Below are 7,876 nucleotides of genomic sequence, written 5' to 3'. Positions count from 1 at the left end.
ATAATTTAAAGACCGGCGCAATTTTATCGAATATTGGTCGTTTGTTGCAATAGGTATTTGTTTTCCCTCCCCCTGTCTATTTCCTCATTTTCCCATCTCTTCAACTTCTTCTCCTTTTCTTCTATTTTCTTTGTTTGTTTTGTTTGTTCCTGTTTCTTATGTCTAAAAATGAAAAGGAGTAGTTAGTTTTAATTTCAAGCCGTTAGATTTTGTTTTTCCTATGAATAATCGTCAATGTTAGTCATCAATTCATGGTAAAAAATATTGCATTGTTGCCTTCGGAATCAGTAGTTCTTAATTTGGGGTTTATTTTAATTGGTTTAACATGTTAATTTTTTCAGAGTTTTAAAACTCAAATAGGTTCATTGTTCTTGCTAAAGGGAAGTTTTGATTGCTCAAATATGGGTTTATTTCTGAGTGTCTTTTAATGTTAAACCTGTTTAGATTTCAGAGATTAACGTCATTTGATTTGTTTGGCCTATAGTTTTGTTTGAAAATTATTTGTTTGGTTCATACATGGTCAGAACTTTCAGGGGTCTCAATTGAGTACATAGGAACTTAAAAGGGGTTTAAAGGGTTAGTAACAGAACTTAGGAGGTCAGTTGGAAAGTGGAAAAGTGAGAATTTCAGATAAGGCATTTAGAAGTTTCTAGATTATGGACAGCTGTCTATTTTTTGTTAGAAAAGATATCATGTGAGGGGTATTTTGGGAAAATCCCACCTCCTTGCCTGGGAAGGCACACAAGAGATTTCTGTTATATAAATAAGGTCTTTTCCTCACTCTTTACACACAGACTCAGACCCTAAAGACTGCAAAAATGTTCTCTGCACTATTTCATTAAAAATTGGCTTTCTTTTCTTGAGGAAGAATTTTGAAAGGCGTTCATTGAGTAACTGTTTTCTAGGTTTGAGTATGAGCTGAAGCTGTTTGTTGGCTGGTTGTTGCTGCTGCTTTGCTTACTTTTCTTCACTGAACTTCTGTGTTTTCTCATCACTTTGCCTTTGGCTTTCTAGGTATTTTCTTGAATTATGATAACTGCTGAAGTACAGGAGTATTGTGATATATATAGTTGTAATGAGAATGTCAGTGAATGAATCAAGGACTTTCAGTTCTTTCTATATATGCTTTTCTGGAATTTCTATGTCAACTCTTAGTTTATTTCCTTTTAGCTTATAAGATTAGTATAGGATTTGTTGAATGAGCAATGGTTTAGGAAGAATTTCACAGGTGTTAGGATTTAGACTAATTCAGTTTCATAAACTATTCACATGGTTGGATCATGTAGTTGATTTCTGTATTTTTCTTTCATATTTAAGGTTGGTAATTTGGATATCATGTTAATGGTGGTTGTTTGAAACTGTATAGCTTAGTCGTTCAATTTGAGCAGGGTTAGTTGACTGTTGGAATTATATAGCTTCAGCATTATTAGAGCAATCTGTTAGTGTAAGAGTTAGCATGTGGTAAAGAGTGGCTTTGGATCCATATTCGTTTTACAATTGCTTGTAAACAGGTGTAAAATCTGAATTCAGGATGCTTGTTAGTTCTTGTCTTATGTTTTTTTTTTTGGAATTTCTTAAGGGGATTGGGCTTGGTTTGGGCCAATATGGGTCAACCTACTAGGGAATGGGCCTTTCATGCTTGTTTCCGACCTTGTCACTCCCCGGGCCCAATTTGGAGCCTTATTATATCCGGCAGGCTTTAGTTCATTAGTTTTGTAATTGACATAGTGAGAGGGTTTTTTTTAAAGTACTGTGTGGCCATTCTTGTTTAATGTTGCGCTTGGTATCACGCCCTGCCCCTTGTTGCGACTCTTCCGAAAATCCAAATGACATTGGGCCTATCGCTAGCCCAAACACCTTTTAAGTGATTTAAATGCCTGGTTTTATCCAACATGGGTTTGTAATTAGTAAGGATAATTTGAGCCTTAATATATAGTGAACCCGACATCTTAGACTTATTCTTTTAAATTAAGTATTAGCTACTACCAATTGTAAGCACGTGATTTTTGACCCTCCCCGAGGATTTTCACATTTTTTTTAGCATAAATATGTAATTGGGTCTAATATAGCCATTTTAACTATTTTTACTTTATTTCGTTGCAAAAAGAAAAAATCACAAAAAATATATATATAAATTTTAGTTTATGTATTTCTCATTAACTTGAAAAAATACAAAAATTGCACTTTATTTTTGTACTTTATATAATTTCGGAAATAACCAAAAAATATAGTTCTATTAATGTTTTGTAGTCATTTTAATTTCTTAAAAATACAAAAATATTACTTTATATTTTATCCTTATTTAAAAACGAAAATTACAAAAAAAATAGTTTTATTAATGCTTTGTAGATATTTTAAATCTTGAAAAATATATTAAAAAATATATAGTTTTGTTTAAATATTAGTCTTATTTTTTGTAGTTATTTTGCTTACATAGGATTAGTCGAACAACGTTGCGTTCTTAATCGGGTCCGGGCAAAAGAATAATAGTCGGGTTCAAATTACCCGCTTTTAGGCCTAATTCGGACCTAGCCCATAATAAACCGAGTCCATGACACATGGGGAACCCCACCACGCGTGGGGGACACAAATCTCGAACCCCACCACGCGTGGGCTCATTTTTCTGGGCAAACCCATTACAAAAGACACGGACAAAACATTTTGAAGGGGGGATTTGAAATTTTGGAGACAGGAGTTTTTGAGAAGAAAAGGCACTGTGCACGTTCCTTCTTCCTCACCAAAAACCAACGAAACCCTACTGAAGAAAACAAAAACCCTAACGGACCCTCACCCAAACCAGCAAAACCACCCAAGCACCACCCCCATCCCGTCACCTTCCCGACGCTAAACCCCCACCGGACCGACCACCCCTCATTCCAGGTCAAGCAGCGGCAACTGCCGCTGCGTTACCCAACCACCCTCTCCGTCTCAAAACTACCATCGTCAACCTATCATCTCGTCGCCATAACCAGCCCCAAAACCACCAGCCCGGACGCCTTCCCCGTCGCCTACAACCACCGGCAGTCCCCGTCGCTGCTTCACTCGTCGTCCTCCCCGCATCACCATCTCGTCCGAACACCCACTTCCTCTCCGTCACAACACAACCACCAAGCAAACCCAAACCAGTCGCAACCAGCTCCCACCATCGTCGTTCACCATCCTCACGCCCCCAGCAACCCTAACCCCACTCCTTCACGTCCAAACTCCACCACCCAAACACCATTACCAAACAGACCACTCCATTTCCAGCAACCACCCGTTAGCAGCCCCCCTCGCACGCCTGAACCGCCAGCAAACAACCACTCGTCGACCCACCACCACTGTTTCATCCGTTCTGTCCAAACACCACAACAAAACTGCTGCGTCGAGAAAATCCAAAAGGCAGCCAACATCTCGTGCGTTGACAGTATTGGGTCGAGCTTTCAGTCTCCATTGAGGTCGTCTTTGGTTCGTCGAGGTCCGGTACGTCGAGGTTGTTGTCCGAGGTTTCGTCGCAGGTCCAACGCATCGGACGTTAATCTCAAGTAGATTATCTCTGCCCGTGTCCTTCATATTTGCTGTTTAGTAACATGTACATGTGTTTTCTTGAAATACAATCCTAGTTCATGCGAATAGTATGCAAATGAGCGAGACATATTCATATGATATTTGCAAATTGCTATTTCTTGTTAATTAACTCCGTATGATATCGAAATTTGGTCGTGAATGTATTTCCTTTGTTTCGTCATGTTAAATAGTTATTCGGCATTTTGTTTCTCCATGTTCAGATTATTGTTATCTAAATGTTTGTCTTAATGGTTGTTTGTACATGTAGTAGTAATGTTAAAATCATAGTAGTAATTTAATCCCGCGAAAAAATACTCGTTTCATCAAATAAGTTTAATCCACAACCCATGACCCCGCAAAATAGCAAAGAAATGTAGTCATTTTAGCCTTGTCCTTTTTCTAAAAAAAAAAGAGAAAAAAAGAATAAATAAATAAAAATGAGACGAGCCTCGCCAAATAAAAAATACAAGCTGCGGGGCCCTCTAAATGTATATATTAAATACTTAGATTCCGGGACGGGCCGTTTTAGCAAATTTCACGGCCCTACCCAAAATAATAATGCGCTAGTTGCTTTAGGCGCGCCTTTAATAATTTAATTTTCCTAAACTCGGGTGCACATTTATGTGACCCAAATCTAAATCTCAACGGAATCGAAATGTGTCTCTAATCATGGGTATATTGATTATGGCGTGGCCCGAGATGCATTTCCATGACGTTGCAAATTCTTTTAAAAATAATGAATGAGACGAGCCTCGACAAACAAAAATGTAGAAGCTGTGGGGCCCTCTAAATATATATATATTAAAAATACTTAGAATTCGGGACATGCCGTTTAGCAAATTTTGCGGTCTTCTCCAAAATAGCAATACGTTAGTTGCTTTAGGTGCGTCCTAATAACGTATTTTTCTTAATTCGGGTGCACATTTATGTGACCCAAATCCAAATCTCAACCGAGTCGAGATATGTCAATAACCACGGGTGCATTGATGTAACGTGGTTTGAGATATATTTTCACGACGTTGCAATTCTCGTAAAAAATAATAATAAAAGCGGTCAAGAGTTTAAAACTCGCACATAGGTTTTAACATGTATAAAATCAGATAATCAAGCCTAATATAACAGTTGAGCGACCGTGCTAGAACCACGGAACTCGGGAATGCCTAACACCTTCTCCCGGGTTAACAGAATTCCTTATCCAGATTTCTGGTACGCAGACCATAATATAGAGTCATTCTTTTCCTCGATTCGGGATTAAAATTTGTGACTTGGGACACCCTAAATCTCCCAAGTGGCGACTCTGAAATAAATAAACCAATCCCGTTTCGATTGTCCTTTAATTGGAAAAAACTCCCCTGCCCCCTCGCGGGTGCGGAAAAAGGAGGTGTGACAGCTCTGGCGACTCCGCTGGGAAAATCATGACCCAGAACCACTGGTTCAGGGTTAGAAATTCGAGCTTAGATAAATTGTTATATTTGGTTTTATCTGATTTTTACATGTTTGAGCCTAATGTGCTAAATGATGCTTTTACCGCTTTGATATTATTTGAACTATATATAAACTGTGCCGAAACCTTTCTCTTCTTACCTCCGGGGATGTGCTTACTGGTTGAGACTCCCTATTCTGTTAGTGTCGTACCCTAAATAAAAGAGGCTCGGAAAGTTTCTAAGCCGGTTGGCCTTTTGGTTCCCGGAAAGGAGCTCCTTCCTCAGCTCGAGTTGTCCGCTCGGGTACACTGTCTAGAACAAATACCCAGGTTATGAACTTAGAATAATTCAGCTTCATGCCGGATCCCTAGTAGGAACGTTTATTTGCATCATGTGCATCTGACTTAGGGGACTCAACACAGGGGTTGGGTCCGTCTAGGACAAGCAACCTGAAAATAATAGACCATCTTCGGCATCCTATGTGCTATATGTTGTATTTATTCAAGGGTGAATGGGTCATTTGGCGGACCAATGATAGTGGCGGACAAATGACACACTTTGTTATGTTGACCACGTTTAATAAGAAGGTTGCACGTTTTTCCAGCATGGTGTTATTTTAATCAAAAAACATGGGGAACATTTGTGGAATCCAAGAAGCCTTGGAATTCCCTATGTCCCCCACGCTTCATTTTTGGGAAAAGCACCTAGGGAACATTTGTGGAATCCAAGAAGTCTTGGAATTCCCTATGTCCCCCATGCTTCATATGTTGGGAAAAGCGCATGGGGGGCATTTGCGGAATCCAAGAAGTCTTGGAAATCATTATGTCTCCCATGCCACATTTTTTTTGAAAGTAATAATAAATATAAAAAATAAAAATACATATAAAAACAAAGCATGAAAATTCAAAAGATTTTGTATGTTTTCATTATTTTCCATAGATTAAAAAAAAATCGTGAAAAAGAGGAGAAAAAATGACAGTGTAGAGATATAACTACTTATTTTTAGAGAAAAATCAATGTCCGAGTAGTATCGAAACTCTGCCGAAATTTTGAGAAAATGAAAAAAGGTCTTATTAGTTTGTTATATTAAAAGCAAAGAAAAATAGAAAAAAAAAATCATCATTGTTCTGTCTTGTTTTTTTTTTTCAAAAAAAAAAGAAAATGGTTTGTTGTGCCATTAAATGAAAATCAAAATGAGTCTGGTTGTTTAAAATGTTTTTTTTATCTTATTGTGGTTGTCTATGAAAATGCCAAATAAAATAAAAAGAGTCGGGCGTTGAACGTGATTTTATTATTTGTTCCAAAATAAATATATATATATAATCCAAAAAAATGCAAAAATATTTTGACTCTTCTTTAAAAATCCAAGCTTTTCTTTTATTAAAGGTAAAAACTCCAAAAAAAAAAAAACATTTTCTTTTTCTTTAGAATAGGAAAAACAAATGATAAAAGAAGGAATGTTTTTACGTTAGTTAGTTTGTTTGTTATGAATGAAAAATAATAGTTTGTTTGTTTGTTATATATAAAAAAAAAGAATAGAAAATGGAAAAGGGTCATCTCAAAAATAGTTTATTTGCCCGAACTACGCGGGTTTGATTCTCACTGGATGTGAGATACGTAGGCAACCCTCATCGGGTCCAACCCCACCTTTTGCTAAAAAAGCCAAAAAACAAATAATAATAATAATAAAAAATACATGTCAAATTTTAGTTTTTGTCATAAAGAAGTCGGGTGACGCTGTTTTATCAAGACATAGCCGAATGTTCCCAAAAAGGACGCCGGAAGGCTGACTTTGCATAAAAGCCACCTTTGGGTCATTTTAAGACTTAGTCCAATTGACCCACACAACCTTAAAAATCTTCGTCCCCGAGACGTCAAAAGGCCGTGTTTGCAATATTGACTTTTCTAAATTCAAAAAACGATAAAAAGAGTCATCAATAAGCCAGGTGATTCTGCTTTGTCATAAATAGCCGAATGTTCCCGAAAGGGACGCCGGAAGGCTGACTTTGCATAAATAGCCACTTTTTGGGTCATGTTTAAGATTTTTGGTCTAGTTGATCCACACAGCCCTATAAATCTTCGTCCCCGAGGCGCTGAAGGGCCGTGTTTGCAACACCAAGTTTTTATTGTAATTTGAAAAAAAAAACAAAGAGTCAGCGGTCAGGTGAATACCGTTTGAATTTTGTCATGATAAGCCGAGCCAGCTTCGGCCGCATCTTAAACCGTTCTTGCCGAAATAGCCTTAGAGTATCTTTCAGTTGTCGAAAGGTTATTTTCGTAAAAGAATGGACAAGTTGGTAAAGTGTCATAAAATAATCCTCCCCGGCCTCAAAATTCATGTGAAATTCGGAAGGGGCCACATTTGCAAAAATAACCATTTGGTTGCATTTGTCGAACAGAGAAAGGGAGTTAGCCTTTTGTTTTTGAGTTTATAAATCTCTTGATTAAAGTATATGGGTTATTTGATTTTCGAGTTTGTAGGTCATCTTCAAACCTTTGAAACCCATTTTGTTTTAATATGAAAATTGAAAAATTGTTTGTTATTATTTATCTCTTATTGGTCCGAACTACGCAAGGTCTGATTCATGCGGGGTCATGATACGTAGGCAATCTCCATAAGATTCGACCACAACAAAAAAGGAAGCAAAAAAAGAGAATGAAAAAAAGGAAAAAAAAGAGAATGAAAAAAAAAAGAATGAAAAAAAGAAATGAAAAAAAAATGAAAAAACGAAAAGAAAAAAAGAATGAAAAAAAGAAAGAAAAAAAAGAAAAGATGTTGTCAATAATGAGGACCGACTGAGTCCATTCTAACCTGTTTGTTTTGCAAATAAGTTAAGGTGGTTGGTTTGTGGTAAGCCGGACAATGACACCCAGAATCCTTTACTTGCACCTCCTGATGCACACTC

This window comes from Nicotiana tabacum, chromosome 5 (genome assembly GCF_000715075.1).
Source record: "Nicotiana tabacum cultivar K326 chromosome 5, ASM71507v2, whole genome shotgun sequence".
NCBI lineage: Eukaryota > Viridiplantae > Streptophyta > Magnoliopsida > Solanales > Solanaceae > Nicotiana > Nicotiana tabacum.
This window is presented reverse-complemented; position numbering follows the sequence as displayed.